Source organism: Myodes glareolus, chromosome X, assembly GCF_982192425.1.
Source record: "Myodes glareolus chromosome X, mMyoGla1.1, whole genome shotgun sequence".
NCBI classification, from domain to species: Eukaryota; Metazoa; Chordata; class Mammalia; order Rodentia; family Cricetidae; genus Myodes; species Myodes glareolus.
Genome location: NC_142053.1, coordinates 88,266,567 through 88,283,219, shown reverse-complemented (window position 1 = coordinate 88,283,219; position 16,653 = coordinate 88,266,567). Strand labels below are relative to the sequence as shown.

Below are 16,653 nucleotides of genomic sequence, written 5' to 3'. Positions count from 1 at the left end.
TAAAGGAAGAAGCTTTTTAATAATAGTGTATGACTGGTTCTGCCTAATGCACAAAAAAAGAACCTTCCTTGAACAGAAAATTTTCCCAGTTTATATAGGCTTCGGCTTATACACTCCACATACACTGTCATCCTTGAATTCGCTTCAGGATAGTCCCAAGTCCCTGAAAGATATGGCACTAGTGATCCTGGCAGGTCCCACTGTGTCTGGGGGACCATGCAGGAAACAGAATATGCCATGCAGAGAGAGCTTGGGGAGTATGAAGTTTTATTTAGGAAGACGGTATTGGGAAGGTTTGGGGGGGAAGTGGGGAGGAAGGAAGAGATACAGAGACAGAAAGAGAGAGACAGAGAGAAGAGAGAGGAAAGAGAAGAGGAAGGGGGAGAGGCAGCAGCTGCCTCTTCAGAGAGAGAGAAAAGAGAGCTTGCCTATGTGGAAAGGGAGAGATTGGGAGTGGGCAGAGTTTGTCTCTTAAAGGGACAGGGTACTAAGAGGAAAGGCCAGCATAATTATGGCAGTCACACTTTGAGCCATTTAAACAGAGATACTGATAAACAAGTCTGCCACCATCTTGGGCTTGAAAGCCATTTTATAGTAAAGACAAACTAGGTTCATTCCTGTTTATGATTAAATCTCTGCCTCTCAAGGACTGGGCTATGCCGCACCTGTAACCTTAGCCACAAATGATTCTGTACTGTCTGTTCCAGGAAACAGCAGCCATGTCTTTGTTTCAAGAGGTTGTTATGACTTGTTATGCTTATGTTGGGCTCCTGTAACCCCACCTATTTGTCCATCAAATCCCCCATTTGGAACCCCCCTATGCCTAAGCTATAAAAACCCTTATCTTACCCACATCCTGATCTGACCTCTTGAACCCCTCCTTAGGGGAAGACAGCCCATGGACATGAATAAAGTTTACTGTAATTAATTTAGTCATGATTTGGGTTGGTGGTCTTTTACTCTTTTCTTGTGGGGTTAACAACAGGACACTGCAAGTCTGGCCACTTGGGTAGATGGGTGATTTATGCAGAAAAGAAATTGCCAAAATTATCCCTTAAGTACATCAGTGTTATTTTTTCCCCAAATAGTTGCTATCCAAAGTCCTCTTACATACCTGTAAGAATTATGCTTTTTCTGATAGGAGAATCTGGACTTAATAGAAGACGAATACTTAATGAAGGCCTTAACTCTTGGGGGCCTGTTCTTTGATATGGGAATGTACCTAATGGCTTGTTGTCAGTCAAAGTTCTCTCTTTTTGTCATGAGAGTGGAGCTTAATTGGGGGTCAATTATGGTGAAATAGGAACGAGCATTTATGAAAACATTTTCTTGGCAACCCTAAATTTCGATTATGGCAAAAACATTTCTTTCCTAAAGCTTCTAACAAGCCTGGTTAGTATGCTGCTTATCTTCCAGGCATAATTCTTTCAGCTCTTTTAGTTAAATTTCACTTTACATAACTTATTGTCTACTAAACGAGTTTATTAGTAAGTCATTTACAGCATCAATTTGATTCCTTCAAGTTTCTTTGTGCGCCAATCTCCTTAGCATTCTTACTTTCCCAGTTTATTTAGTTCTATAAATATTATTAGAGGTGAGAATTCTCAAATATAATCTATTCCAATAGTTCTCAAACTGGGTTTGGCTGAGCCCTAAGGTTTCAGAGTAAAGTGAAATAGATCTTACTTTTCCTTCAAATAGAACTCAGCTAATAATTATTTTCATGGTTAAAGGTGCCTTGGAAGGGTTCTCTACAACATGATTCTCTCTTGCTTTAAAATATACAAAACCAGTGATTTTGTCCTATTTGTCTTTATGTTGAAGAGAGAGAAACTGAGGATCAGAGTGAGCAGGTGTTGGCCAATGAGCAAAGAAATCCAACAGAAAACCAAGTTCTGTTATGATAAGCAAGCTACTTTTACTTATTGAAATTGGCTTTACCAGTCTGCCCATCTATGGTAAAAGTCCTCCAGTGCCAAGCTGAAAATTCTACCTTCCCTTCCATATTGCAAGACATGCCCTGCAATGGCCTCTTAGTCACAGAAAGCCAAGTCAGATTGAAAGAATCCAGAAACTGGAATTTAATTACTATTAATTAATTAATTAAGTACTATTAATTCCACCAGTAGAGAATAAGACCACTTCCACAACTTTTGAGCCAAATTTGGAGCAAGCTTTAATTAAATACTCTCCAAGAATATGGACTCTGGCCAGGTCCACTCCTGGGTTCCCAGGAAATGGCCACAAGTCACATTTTGCAGAGACTTAAAAAGGCAAAACCCACAATCCATCACATCCCCCATCCAGTCCAATCAGTGGCAAGCACACATCCTGAAGTATTTACTGCCCACCTATCTCCCACACACATACAGTCAAGCACATCTGATGGAAATATGTAACATGAGGGCCAGCTTGTTGGGGTTTCTGTCCCACCTGGTACCCCACATCTGGCAATTCCCAAAGAAAATAACACAGAGTCTACATTAGGTTATAAACTGATTGGCCCGTATCCTAACCCATTATTCTGATCTATGTTAGCCATATGGCTTGGTAACTTTTTCAGCTGGGCAAGTTACATGCTGCCTCTTCGGTGATCTGCACAGGAGTGGCAGAGGAACCCCTGCTTCCCAGAATTCTCCTGTTCTTATTGCATCACCTCTACTTCCTGTCTGGTTTTCCCACCTATACTGCCTGGCTGGCCAATCAGCGTTTTATTAAAATACATGATTGACAGAATACAGACAATTCTCCCGCATCATTTCCCTCTTTTTTTTTTAAACAAAGGAAAATACCCATAGTCCATTTGTTGGGAATGTGGGCGTAGTATTTCAGGCTACTTCCTGCTGGTTGGGGGCTCTGATGATCTTATGAGGAACTAAAGAAAATTATCATCAAGTCCTGACTAGAGTATCCTGTGAGTCTTGATCATCTCAGGCAGCAGTCTTGAATCTGTTCTGGATGTAGAACTCTGTCATCTGGGCCATCTGTTCCTGTCGGAGATTTCTCAGGTGGCCTCCCTTGGTCAAAGGTGATTTTTCTTAACTCTGAATAAATCCAGAGCCTCTCGTTTTCTGTGGAAACAAAAGCAGAATCTCTTCTCCAAAGTAACATACCTTTTGACTTCAATTTTGAAGCCAAGGTAGTTTCAAAATACCTTTCTTGGATTGATTCTGCAGTATTTATAAGCAAATATCTTTTAGCAGCTGTTGCTCCTTCCTCAGCAATCAAACAATTCAAAGAGAGCATAATAGCATACAGTATCAAGATTTTCTGTGTATTTTCCATCTTTATGCAGCTTTATTTCAACCTCTATTTCTTTTAATTTTACTTTTAACTTTTGGCTTTTTGAGACAGGTTCTCTGTATATATCTTTGTCCTGGAATAACTCTGTAGACCAGGCTGTCCTTGAACTCACAGAGATCCCTATCTCTGCCTCCCCAGTGCTGGGATTAAAGGTGTATGCTACCACACCTTGAATTCACAGAGATCTGTCTCTGCCTCTCAGGCATTGGGATTAAAGGTGTGTACCACCACACCCTATATCTCCCTTTCTTTCTTTTTTATTTTTAATGACTTTAACCTTTTAGCCTGCATATATTTTTAACACACTGTAAACCATTTAGAGGTTTTCTTCGTCTTTGAATCTCTCTTTACTGTATATCTCTCTTTTTCTGACTACATGAGTCTTTAAGGAGAGGACTAAAAGTGTGGCTTTTACGGCTGGAATTAGCCCATTCCTTAACTTTCCAGCCTCATGGCTGAGGTACCAGCCAGAGCTGCAGTTCACTGCCACAACTCTATGGCGTTTCAAGGTCCTTGCTAGCAAGCAAGCTGCAGCATTCTGCTCACAGACCATACTCAGTAAGACTGCCTGCCTGAAAGACTCAGAGATTGCCCTGGCAGGACAGCCCAGAAAGCTGGCATTTTAAAACAGCACACCTTTTTTCCTGCTACAACTTAAAACCGAAAAGCATGCATTCAGCTTTTCATCAACACCATTTAAGTGTTTCGTGGCAGGACCACTTAATGAGCTGCAAGGTTTTGCAGCTAAAGCTGAGTCAGGAAGCCTCTCTTAGATGAGAGCCTTGCTTGCCCCTAGCAAGCAAAGTAGACCTGAGAAATTGCTGCTACCAACAAAACATGCTTTACTCTATTCTTTCCCAAACTTTCTCAGGCTTTCTGTGGATTCAGTTATCCACATCTGGGCACCATATGTAGCGCAAGGGGGCTGGCTTGTTGGGGTTTCCGTCCCGCCTGGTACCCCACAACTGGCAAATCCCAAAGAGAAATCACACACAGGACTCAATAAGATTATAAAGCTGATTGGCCCATTAGGTCAGGCTACTCATTAGTTCTTATGACTTATCTTAACCCATTATTCTGATCTATGTTAGCCATATGGCTTGGTAACTTTTTCAGCTGTCAGCTTACATGTTGCCTCTTCAGTGGTCTGTGCAGGAGTGGCTGAGGAACCCCTGCTTCCCAGAATTCTCCTGTTCTCATTGCATCACCTCTACTTCCTGTCTGGTTTTCCCGCCTATACTGCCTGCCTGGCCAATCAGCATTTTATTAAAATATGATTGACAGAATACAGACAATTCTCCCGCATCAGAAATAGGTCAAACGAACTTGTTTAAGGGAGTGAAAACATTTAACTTGGGTTCCCTCTGTACTATCGATGTTAGGGTTCCTGTTGCTGTGATGAAACACATGCCCAAAGTAACTTGAGGGTTTATTTGGCTTACATTTCCAACATAGTCTACTAAAGGAAATCAGAGCAGGAACTCAACCATGGCAGGAACATGGAGGCAGGACCTGAGGCAGAGGCCATGGAGAGGAATGACACTTACTGACTTGCTTCACCTGCTTTCTTATAGAACCCAGGACTACCACCCGCAATGGGCTGGGCACTCCCACATCAATCACCAACTAAGAAAATGCCTTACAGCAGTGGTTCTCAACCTGTAAGTGAGTGGCTACCCCTTTGGGGACCATATATCAGATACTTACTTTGTGTTATGGCCTGATCACAGGGACCCCAAAAAAAACACCATGGAGACAGAATTCCATATATAAAAGCAAAGAGCCTTTATTTAAGTTTGAACTTAGATTTTCCATGAGTCCAACACATGGCATGATCAGAGACCCTTGAGCTCACTTGGGGTGGGTTTTTATCATGGCAGAGGTTGAGGTGAGAGTTTCTAAGGATCGGGACCCCTGACTGTCTAGGGGTGTTTTGGTGAAAGGGGAATGGGTGTGTGCTGGGCTAAGGAACATCAGGTGACCCTATCTACAATAGTTGGAACATTAGGAATTTCCTTGGGAACATTAGGTACTTTCCCCTTGGGTGACCAATTCCTGGGTTGTGCCTGGCTGATTTCAGTTTGTGGCCTTTCTTGTAACCAGGTATTGCCTTTGGGTACTCTAAAACTTAGGCTATATTGAGCTTGTCATGGCTGGTCCCTACATTTTATAATTCATAATAGTAACAAAATTAGAGTTATGTGATCAAAATGGACACTCTGAATGTGGCTGGCAATGAAGGCTGACTGAGAAGCCAAGGACAATGGCATTGGGATTTAATTCTATTGCATGGACTAACTTTGTGGGAGCCTAGTTTGTTTAGATGTTCACCTTTAAAGACCTGTATGGATGGGGGAGGACCTTGGACTTCCCACAGGGCAGGGAACCCTGACTGCTCTTAAGACTAGAGAGGGAGGGGGAAGTGGGGAGGGGGAGAGAAAAGGGAGGCAGGGAAGAGGTGGAAATTTTTAATAAATAAATAAAAATAAATAAAAAAGAACTAATAAAAAAGAGAAAAAAATTAGAGTTATGAAGTAGCAACAAAATAATTTTATGGTTGGGGGTCACCACAACATGAGAAATCAACTATATTAAAGGGTCACAGCATTAGGAAGGCTGAGAAAGCACTGCCCTACAGGTTTGCGTACAGTCAGATCTTATGGAGGCATTTTCTCAATTGAGGTTCTCTCTGCTCTGATAACTGTAGATCGTGTCAAGCTGACATAAAATTAGTCAACATAGGTACTCTCCAATCTCTCTTCCACAAGACATTCACATTGGAATGTCAGGAGCCTACACATTGGGGTGTCTTCTGCTGCAATCCTGGCCACAGCGGGTTTGTGGGTTCCAGGGTAGGGGCTTTAGGGTTAGAAATGTTAGCTGGAGAAACAGAAATAAGGAGAAAACACAAAGACAGAGGATAGTACCCGGAGGGCAACTGAGCAAATATTGAATGCTGAATTATTCTTTTAAGCTCTTGGTTCACCCGTATTTAATTTTCTATACACTTTTATACCCCAATACAAAAGAGGGGAAAGAAGGCAAAAGACTGCCTTAACATAATACAGAGGACAATAAGAACAGTTATTTGCTCCAAATACTTGAGACCACAAGTCATTATTTCTTGAGAAAAGCATTCTGTTGTTTAGGCAGTGAACCCACCCTAGACCAAGTATCCTGAAGGCAGCCACTCCTTTGATCAAACCTCCTATTTCAAAAGAAGGAGCAGAAATATGCTTGAGTTCTCTGACCTTTGGTCCAGATGGAATGAATCTACCTCCACAGGCCATCTTATTGTCCAAAACACCAAGCAACCACACCCTAGGTCAGGGTGTGTAGCCACCATTGTTGTTAACAACTTTGAATAAGCTCAGACTGTAACCTTCAGACAAGGCAGAATAGGCTCACATTTTTGGGCTTCCACATTGGAATTAGGTGAATGCTGAGAGACAGCTCAGGGCCTAGGAATAAGGCTACATTAATGTACATACAAGTTATTGTCCATGGAGGTAGTTAGAACATTGGAGTATGAATATTCCAACAGGTAGGAGATACTGAGTAGTGGAGGTTTTAAGGGGGTTCGTGTTAGGCAAGTTACAATAAGCTGCAGCTGCATAGAGAAAAGGTCTCCCTTTACCAGATTTAAATAGTTTTTAAGATGAAAACAATGGAGAAAGGGAGACATACTATCCAGTGTGGGTGGAAAAAACGGCTCCTATGTATAGTGGAGAAAGTTTATTGTAGATATGAGGAAGAAAACAGGGACACCTGGAAGGGTTCAGACTGAACATGGCCAGGGGACTGAACCAGGCCTTGAGAGGGGAGGAAGAGGTGGAGTGAGGGAGGAAGAGAAAGGGGGGGGGCAAGAGAGGAGCTGAGGACCAAGAAACCACCAGGGCTATGGACCATGTGTCTAAAATGGCTGAAATTATATAGGATTGGGTGGCCTAGTCCTTTAACCCCAGCACTTGGGAGGCAGAAGCAGGTAGATCATTATGGCCAAGGCCAGCCTGGTCTACAGTGTGTGTGTGTGTGTGTGTGTGTGTGTGTGTGTGTGTGTGTGTGTGTGAGAGAGAGAGAGAGAGAGAGAGAGAGAGAGAGAGAGAGAGAGAGAGAAGTCCAGCCTCTGGGAGGGAGAGGTTTAGGGTAAGGGGCAGGGTGAGAAGTGATGGGAGGAGCCACAGGTGCTGAGTGATTCTGGGAGCGCTGACCAGCATTGGTTTTGATATGTTAATAGACACTTCAGTTAGCCTTTTGTCCTGGGTTAACACAATGTGAGAAAAGCAGGTCTGTTTTAGAGATTCTGGCAACCTGGGCAGCAAATCAAGGCTTAAGGAGCCTATTGATCAGAGCTGGGGAAAATGTTAATTCTTTCAAAATTGATATACAAGCTGTATGAGAATTATATAAAACCTCAGAATTATTTTTGATAGTTAGAAACGTAATTCTAAAATTTATTCAGAAAAGGAAAATACCTAAAAGTAATTTCAAAAGAGAATAAAGAAGAACAATCACGTTATCTAATTCCAGTACTTATTATGTAGCTACAATAAGCAAGACTATATGGATCAAAGGAACAGAATAGAGAAACCAGACAGACTCACAGAAATAGGTTTGAGTGGATTTTGACAAAAATACGAAAACGATTAAGTGCAAGAATGCTCTTTTCAACAAATAATACTGAAGCCCCAGGTGTTCATTGGTAAGTTTAGAATTCCATCTCTCTGGGCTGAAATTGAGGTTACAGCAAATGGCTAAATTATACTCAGAAGGTTGAAATTATCAACAAATGCAGGACCTGCTATCATGCCTTTCTTTGAGAGATGGTGACGGAAATTAAAATGAATCAGCATGATGAGAATAGTTATTTTTTTTCTTCTTTTTGTGTAATGAGGATCTAACACTGTGATTCCTTTGTGAACAGTGTGGCTGGTGGGGCCAGAACCTTTCGAGTCACTTCTGCAAGTGCAATCAAGTGTATTCATCAGAAAAGTAAAAGAATTCAAAGGCTTGTAGGAATTCTACCATGTGAGTCATCTCTACCCAATAATACATGTGCTCATTTATGAAAAAAAAAAACAATTTTTTACCTAAATGTAGACCAAATTCTTTTCAAAATGGGGATTAGGCCTAAATGCAAAATTGTAAAACTTTTATATTAAAGAGAAAAATATACAAGATATAAAGCTTACAGTTTGATTCCCAAAGCATAAGCCAGAAAAGGAATCATTGATAAAAATGAACCTTATTGAAATTATTTTCTCTTAGTGAGAGTGATGATAAGATAACCTGTAGAATGTTTAAAAAGCATTTGATAATCATACATTAAATAAGAATGAAAATCTAGAATATACAAAAGAACCCTTGAACTTCATTTGTAAAAAGAATAACAAGTTCCTGGAGGTGATGGAGCATGCCTTTACCACCAGCACTTGCAGGTGGATCTCTGTGAGTTCAAGGCCAATCTGGTCTACAAAGCTAGTTCCAGGAGAGCATCCTGTCTCAGAAAACAAACAAATAAAGAAACAAGAAAGATTATCATGTAGAAAATGGAGAATCAACATAAAAGACATTTCCCTGGTGAGGATATGTACATGGTAACTAAGCACATGAAAAAAACAATATTCTTAGCCCCCTAGGAAATGCAAATTAATACCACAATGAAATATTGCTACATATGTATCAGAAAACCTAAAATAAAAATTGAGGATAATACCAAATGCTGCCAAGGATATAGAAAAACTGAATTACTCATGCATTCCTGATGAACACAAAAAAAATAAGAAAATAGTTTAGTAATTTCTCTTTCTTCTTTCTTGTTTTTAAAACAGAAAGGTGGGATTTCCATTTTGTTCAGTAATTACACTACTGTGCATTTGCTTCAGAAAAATGAAAATTGATATTCATACCAAACTTATATACATTTATGATAGGTTTTATTAGATAATACTCATAACCTGCAAAAAAGACTTGGTATTCATTAGTGGGTGAATATTTAAAGAAACTATACCCATACCATAGAATACTGCTCAGCAATTAAAAACAAAAACAACTGGCAAATCTCTGGGTGACTCTGCGAAAACTTAGGCTGACTGAACAAATGTTGTATAATACATGATTCTATTTCTGTAACATTCTTAAGTAGAGTACAGATTATTCTTATCAACTACAAAAAAATCCCTCTAGGTATAGTTTTCTGTATCTTGGTTATATCAATGTCATTGCTGAGTTCTCTATGATTATGCTGTAGTTCTGTCATAGCATTTTCTTTATAAAATGTCTTTAAAATAACATTATTTTACACATTTGGGTGTATGGGGTTACATATATATCTGTGTACCACATACATGCCTGATGTCCTCAGAGACCAGAAGAGAGTACCAGATCCCCTGGAGGTCATGTTAGCAATGGTTTTAAGTCACCAGACAGTGAAAAGACACTAGTGCCCCCAACAGACCTCTATGGGATTGGGTAATTCATTAGGGAATTTGTTTCTGGAGGAGATTGATTCTCATTCACTTACCACCCATTAATTGCCTGTAGCTCTTCTAGGGGTAAGGTCTCCCCCTCACCCCAACATAAGCATGTCAGCTGGTGTTACCTTTGGGTAGGTATCTTGTTTAGGTGATTGTGTTGTTAAGATTTCACGAGAACAACTACTTGTCTTATATAGAACATGCTATCTCATAGCAAACATCCTGGGCCCCTGGCTCCTGCACTCTTTCTCGTGTTCTGAAATATTCTCTGGGAACTAGGTGCACAAGTTATGTTGTAGATGCATCGGCTGGGGCTGGGTATGTCACAATCATTGTTCTCTGCATCTTGACTCATTATGAATTTCCATAGTGATCTTCAATGGCTGCAAAAAGAGGCTTCCCTGATGAGAAGCAAAGACTTCACTTACTTGTGAGTGTACAGGTATTTGTTCTGAAAACAGTTAGGGTTTATACTGGTTTAGGAACATGGCAAATGTAGGTTCTCCTTTAAGATCCATGACCTCACCAACCACAGGTAGCTGGTTAGGTTTACAGTACCAGGCAGTAATTCCCTCCTGTTGAGTTATTGAGCATGTTTTAAGTCCAATTTTGTGTCTGTGGGTTACCCCTAGTATATAAACGCTACTATTGTACCCTTGATATTGTTGTTCTGGTCATTGTTGTGGATCTTAGGCTTTACCGCCGGGAAGGACTATTAATTGTTTTTCTCCCTCGGCGGCTTTCATAGTTCCTTCCTATAGCAGGAGAGCTAGTCCTCAGGGAGGATACCACACACTGCACACACAGGACTTTGAGGGATCGATCTGGTTTTGGTCTGTGAGCCTCCTCTCCAAGGACTAGCTCTCATAGTATCCAAAGGAGTCATGCAAGCTGCCAAGGGAAAGCAGCAATAAATAGTCCTAGCCTGCTGTAAGCCTTTGAACCACAGTAAGGATCAGCATGTCAAATGATTCTGAATGGTAATATAGTGGCACTTATTCCCTGGGGCTGAGCAACAACCACCTATTTGAAGTTAAGGCCTACTTAATAGTAGGGAATGCATGCCTGGCATTGTATGTTTGTGGCTGATGGGGCCCATGAAACCTAAAGAACATATTACTGTCACTTTCCTAAACCAGAATAATTCTTAAACATATTCTAAGTTCTTGTCCCCATATGCACAGATAAATGACACTCTTGCATTATCAAAGAAGCTTCTTTCTTACAGTAGACAGGGATCATCACAATGCTGTGAGATACTGTCTTCTAAAATTAAAAGAAAGAATCAAAGTGAATGGAGAGGGATAGAGGAGGGTTGGAAGTGGGAGTTGTGGGGAGGAGTAGGGGTGAATATGATCCAGAGACATTGCATGAAATTCACAAAGAATTGATAAAATATTACATTACTTTATAAAGAAAACTATTGATTCAAATAAAACTGTAGCCTTTGTAATGATAGAGCCCCATGTTTGCCATTTTTAAGAATTTAGCTGGGCAGTGGTAGCACACACCTTTAATCCCAGCACTTGGGAAACAAAGACAGGCAGATCTCTGTGAGTTCAAGGCTAACCTGGCTACAAGAACTAGATCCAAGACAGGCTCCAAAGCTACAAGAAACCCTGTCTTGAAAAATCAAAAATAATAAATAAATAAATAAATAAATAAATAAATAAATCTTGACTTTTTATATTGCATAATACCTTAACATCTCTTGAAATATCTGCTCCACAATTCTACTCCTTTTCCTTTAAAAAAATCCTCAGCAATATAATTATCAAACTCTCAATAATTTTTCCTTACTTCTTTTTTACTCTACAGACACAGCTCTGCTTTCACCTCCATTACATTTGCATAGGGTTTGAGCAGGGGATACAATTCCTCTTCTGTGAATCTGTGGACCTGCTTGGGTGCTTGGCTACTGAAAGAAGAGGGGTCCACCAAATGTTCCAACTCTGAGCGAATAGGGTTGAAGTAGGTATCTACTCAAATCCACCCTAGGAGCCTCCTTCTTCCTTAACCATGGCAGCTGCCTGTTAGAAAGCACTCTCATTTTCTGCTGGTAGTCCTGTTGGTTGCTCCTAGCTTTGATCGTAGCTGTAATGATGTTCTCTGTGGCCAAGAAAGGCAGCTTTTGCCAAACGTGCTGTTCAATTACTTTGGGGCACACCACCAATCCTTCAGAAATGTTCTGTAAGGCATTTAGTATCTGGGGTATTTAGGGTATCTGCAGTGAGGAACACTTCTGCCACACAGATCCATTGGTTGCACTACTATCCAATTTGCGTTCAAACCACTGCACAGAAACTGTCTGTAGTGGGTTCATGATAAGGTCCGTCAGGTGACAGGCCAGGGGTTCTACTTGTATGGCATCAAACTTAAGCCAATCTGCTGTTTCTCCAAAGGCTCCTCCATCTCCTTCAGGTTCACCAGGAGGTTTGGGCCAATACAAATCTCTGTTTGTATTGTGTACTGATGGCCCTAAGCTAGCCAGCATAGATGGCGTTGAGATGCACACTTTTCATGTAGTGTGATAATGAAAGCGCTCTCTTTTTTAATCTATTTATTTTTATTTTATTGTTTTTGCCTATATGTATGTATGTATGTATGTATGTATGTGTACATGTATGTGTGACTGTGTTGGATCCTGGAGTTACAGACAGTTGTGAGCTGCCATGTGGGTGCTGGGAATTGAACCCAGGTCCTCTGGAAGGTCAGTCAGTGCTCTTAACCACTGAGCCATCTTCTCAGTGAAAATTTCTTTCACTGCTCCGCCTTCCAGTGATCAGTCACCAGCTGCTCCACCTTCCAGTGATCTCCCTCGAAGAGCTGCAGAAAGTTGGCCTGAGTGCCAGTGGTGTCCTTCACTCTCCAGAAATGCAGCTTATCACAGATACACTTCAAATCCTGGAGATCCATGTAGAGATTGTGAATCCAAAAGACAGCAGCATTTCCCATCCATGGTAGACTGAGCAGGCTGAATTATGTGACACCCAAGGTGAGCAGATCAACACGTTCCTTAGCAAAGTAATCAAGCCGCGAGATCATACTAGCAAGTTTTGGCAAAATCAGATCGAACATATTTCTCAGAATAATTGGGTCTAAATTGTCTCCCATGTGGCACTGAGGTGGTACTGAGATTTTTGATGCCCGCAGCTCTCAGACAGCAATGGCCGAATGTGAGCCATCACACAGTGCCGCAGATGTTTCTCTTCAGCTGTCTTCTGGAAGTTAAAATTGTTCAGGTTTAACTTCATCTCCTGTGTCTGTTTATCTGTGATAGACAAACCCAGTGTCTTGCTTTACCTCAGCAAGCTACAGCCACAGCTGATGCCACATCTGGAACTTGTACCTGTCGGTAAACGAGAAACATGTCGAGGCTGGCGGAGGCGGGCTGCCAGTGGAGAATGGTAGCTCCCCAGGGGCTGGGGTCGCCTGCCATAGACCCAGCCACTGACAATTCTGTTTCTTAATTTATTTTTTGTTAAGACAGGTTGACTTCCTCAAAACCATAATCCTTGTTCTTCAGCCTCCCAAAATCTTGAATTACAGGACCTACTCCTACTTCTTATTTATCCTCTGCAAAGGGAGCCTGGACACGGAGCTGGCTCTATCACTGCTCTGAATAAAATCAAATAGCTGCTAGCAAGGAAAAAATAGAAAAACAGAGACTGTCTTAGAAGCTAGAATGTCTGCTGCCTGCCATCTTAGGCTATACTTTGTGGCTTAGTCTTTGTACAGTTTAATCCAAGGCATTGAAAACCTACCTCTTTGAGGATATGCCAGGGAGAATTTCAAAAACTATCAGAGGAGTCAGGCTAGAAGATAGACTAACCTGATTGCTGGTATTCATTTCTTTGTGTAATCACATCCAGTTGAATCTTGATTAGACTTAATAGCTTGCTTCTAAGAATCTGGTGAAAGGGAAATCATGGCTAAAATGAGGTCTCCAAAGATCATGATTCCCTTTTGCTCCTAGAGTCTTTCTTTCTAATCACTTTCTAGTTCTTAGACTTAGGTAAAAGTAATTTCAGATTGGGTTCATTTGGCAAAGAACAGAGGGCAACCTTTGCTTAATAATATGTAAGGAACTGAAGCAGCCCATTAGAGCGTTTTTTAAGCCCTTGAATCATGCTAACCGCAATATGGACTTAGAAGTATAAGTTTGAAAAATTAAGCTTCACCATGTGTATAGCCCAACCGATACAAGATGACATGCAAGTGCCTGAAAGAGTTACAGAAACAGAGGGCCAAAACTGACCCAGATAAATTGCGAAATAACAAGTGTGATCTGTTTTCAGTTGTTAGATTTCAGGGATAATTTGTTAAGCACTAAAAATAACGTTCCTGAAGTAAATGATGGACATGCTGAAAAAATCACGTAAACTTTCTGCAATTTGAACTGACAAGCTATAATTTAGATATTTTCTCTTCTACACTCCCTTCCTCCAACTCTAGAGGAAGAGTTTTCTAATATTCAGGTTAAAGCAGTCTAAAAATAAGACTGAATCTTTCCCAGGTGAATGAGCTCCCCATCTCTGGAGGCATTAACGCAGAAACCATGTAAACCTCTGTTAGATAGTTTTCGTGGTAAAGCTTCAGACATCAAGTGACCAGATGAGCTAGATCAGTGCTTGTCACTCATTTGAACTAACCTTTATATAGTACACACTAGCAATAAATAACAAGACTATTATGAACCAAATGAACAGTTTATGCAGGTTCTACCCAACCACTCTCAGGACACTGATCAGCTATAATTCTTCTGTGGCACAACAATGAGCCTTTTGCCCCTGGTTAGAATGCCCAACATGAAATGGCTTAAGGTTTTTCATACTTAGATTCCGGGAAGCAATAGTTTTGGTAATATGATTGTCAGAGCAGAAATGTTTGCATGATCTAACACTGGTAAAATACAAACTCTCAACTCCATTCTATACATATTGGATCAGAAACTCTGAGTTTAGAAACAGTTGTTCCACCAAACAAAATTGAACCTAAACATTCACACATATTTATTTTCTGGTTAGAATGCAGGAAAAATAATCTTGCTTCTCTAGAGCTCAGCTCCATAATCTATAAAAAGTAACCGGTAAGAGTTCTGGGTGTCATGAGATATTGGCATAGTCTTTGTGTATATAACACATAGTAGGCATTCAATTACTGTTCTATTCTTACCAAGAAAAGTGAACTGAATTTATAATAAAGGAATTACAGCTTGCAAGTTGCATAAAATTATTGAGTAAATGTTATAATTTCATAAAGATTATCATTTTCAATGTATGATGCAGTTTATGATTTTAGTCTGTTTTATACTTGTTAGAATAAATGAATGACTTAAACAGTTTCTAATTGTGAATAATGGATATACATTGCCAACTCTTGATTATATGCTTGGGTATCTACTTTGTGGATAATTGTCAGAAGATTAAAATCTCCATATGGTTTCTCTCTGTCACATGTGTCTGTGCTGTCTTCCTCTGCTATCAATTAATATTTTAGTGCAAGTGAAAATTCATTTTCATGTTGTCACAAAGGAAAAAAATGCCAAGAGTTCAGGTCCTACATTCTAGAAAACACTAGAAACAGGACCCAGATTATCTAGTGGTTTATCCCTTTTCATGAAGGCAGGGCTAATAAAGATAATCCTGTTTAAACGCATTATTTAAGAAAAAGGTGAATACATGCAGGCTTAATGGGAGGTGCAATTTACAAAGGGATTTAATCTATGTACACTGAGGATTACAGAAAAGGGCAGGTCAGTTTGACTCATTTTTAACAAGTTATTCTATAATATCAAGATATTATATAATATCTACTAAATTCAAGACATCCAAAAATGTTGAAATGCAATCATCAATAAGATGCCGGCCTAGTATACACGGATTCTGTTGTCACGTGGCAAGAATAAGCAAAACATAATAAAGGCATCAGCAGAACTAGTCTTAGATCTCAGAGACCTTGAACTTCTGAATTTCTGGGTAAGATGACGGACTATCGGCTGCCTCAGTGTGAGCTGGGAAAGAACAGTTAGACAAAAAAAAATTATATCCCTAAAGAGAAAAATAGAGAAAGAGCTTCAGAACTCCATGGTGGGGGGAGGGCGTGAAGGAGTATGCAAATGAATAGGAAAAAAAATGAATGATGCACAGAAGTAAACTCAACACAGGCTTAACTGAACAGTTCTCTAATATAGAGAAGGAAGCCAGAAGCCACTTCTAAGAGATAAACTATTAAAAGTTGGGCAGTCCCCCACAATCAGGATAAGCTCACAACCCTATCATTCCTTATTCAGGTTTTGATGAAACAGTGATTTTTTTCAGAGGACAGGGTGAATTGCACCACTTGTCAGATTATATGACTTAGAGGGCAGCAATTGGGCACTGTCTTGAGAGAAAACCTATTGTTAAAAACTGCAGTACCATGGCCCATGGTGGCACATGCCTTTAATCCCAGCACTCAAGAGGCAGAGACAGGCAGATCTCTGTGAATTCAAGACCAACCTGGTCTACAGAGAGAGAGTTCAAAGCTACAGAGAAATCCTGCCTCAATAAACAAAAACAAAACAAAACAAACAAAAAGCAAACAAACAACACAAAAAAATCTTGTCACTGGGCGTTGGTGGCACGGCGGGTGCCTTTAATCCCAGCACTTGGGAGGCAGAGGTAAGCAGATGTCTGTGAGTTCGAGACCAGCCTGGGCTACAGAGTTAGCTCCAGGACAGGCTCAGTAGCTACTGAGAAACTCTGTCTCAAAAAACAAAACCAAAAAAAAAAAAAACAACCAACCAACCAAACAAACAAAAACAGAACAAAACAACAACAACAACAACCAAAAAAAAAATACCCCAAACAACAAATCCCCAAAACCTGCTGCA

At 40.3% G+C, this 16,653-nt stretch overlaps 1 pseudogene; it reads right to left on the bottom strand.

The window, feature by feature from the left end:
* Nucleotides 1-11,591: 11,591 nt before the first annotated feature.
* On the bottom strand, nt 11,592-13,186 carry LOC125389480 (adenylosuccinate lyase-like; annotated as a pseudogene).
* Nucleotides 13,187-16,653: the final 3,467 nt, after the last annotated feature.